This window comes from Fukomys damarensis, unplaced genomic scaffold (genome assembly GCF_012274545.1).
Source record: "Fukomys damarensis isolate Sample0158 unplaced genomic scaffold, DMR_v1.0_HiC HiC_scaffold_18, whole genome shotgun sequence".
NCBI lineage: Eukaryota > Metazoa > Chordata > Mammalia > Rodentia > Bathyergidae > Fukomys > Fukomys damarensis.
This window is the reverse complement of record NW_022900930.1, coordinates 43,803,118-43,803,558: the sequence shown is the minus strand read 5'-3', so window position 1 is coordinate 43,803,558 and position 441 is coordinate 43,803,118. Positions and strand designations below refer to the sequence as shown.

Here is a 441-nt window from a genome sequence, read left to right as displayed (position 1 = left end):
AAAAAAATGTGAGAAAATGAAAAGATGGAAATAAAGTGTTTGTAAATGGGGAGGGGAGGAGGGGGTGAAGGGGGGCAGGGTAAGGGGAAAAAATGAGAACCAAGACCTGTCATGTGAAGGTACAAGATCCCAACAATGAATGTCACTGTACTGTATCCCTAAAACGTACCAATAAACGCAACTGAAAAAAAAAAGGGTGCGGCACAGGGCCAGGAAAGCAGTTCACCAATCTGCAGAAATTTAACTGCGACAACAGGCGGAGTCAAAACAGGCGCTTGTCAGTCATTGCCATTGCGAAATCTCCGGGAAGCCTTACACTTACGATGGAGCGCGTCTTCTCCACGCCACACTTCTCCAGCCCAGCGAGCGGAAGGACGTCGGTCCTCTTTCCACTCAAGACCGCGAGGAAGCCGCGGGGCGCCGCTCCTCTCGCCCTGGCGC

The 441-nt window shown here is 51.5% G+C and overlaps 1 long non-coding RNA gene across 1 annotated transcript in view; it reads right to left on the bottom strand.

Moving 5' to 3' along the window:
- The window catches only part of LOC104862169, a 4,771-nt gene extending 4,372 nt beyond the window's left edge, over nucleotides 1-399 (bottom strand). Inside the window, exon 1 of the long non-coding RNA XR_780214.2 lies at nucleotides 323-399. This is a non-coding gene — a long non-coding RNA (uncharacterized LOC104862169). The remainder of the gene's footprint in view (nucleotides 1-322) is intronic.
- Between the last annotated feature and the right edge of the window lie 42 nt (nucleotides 400-441).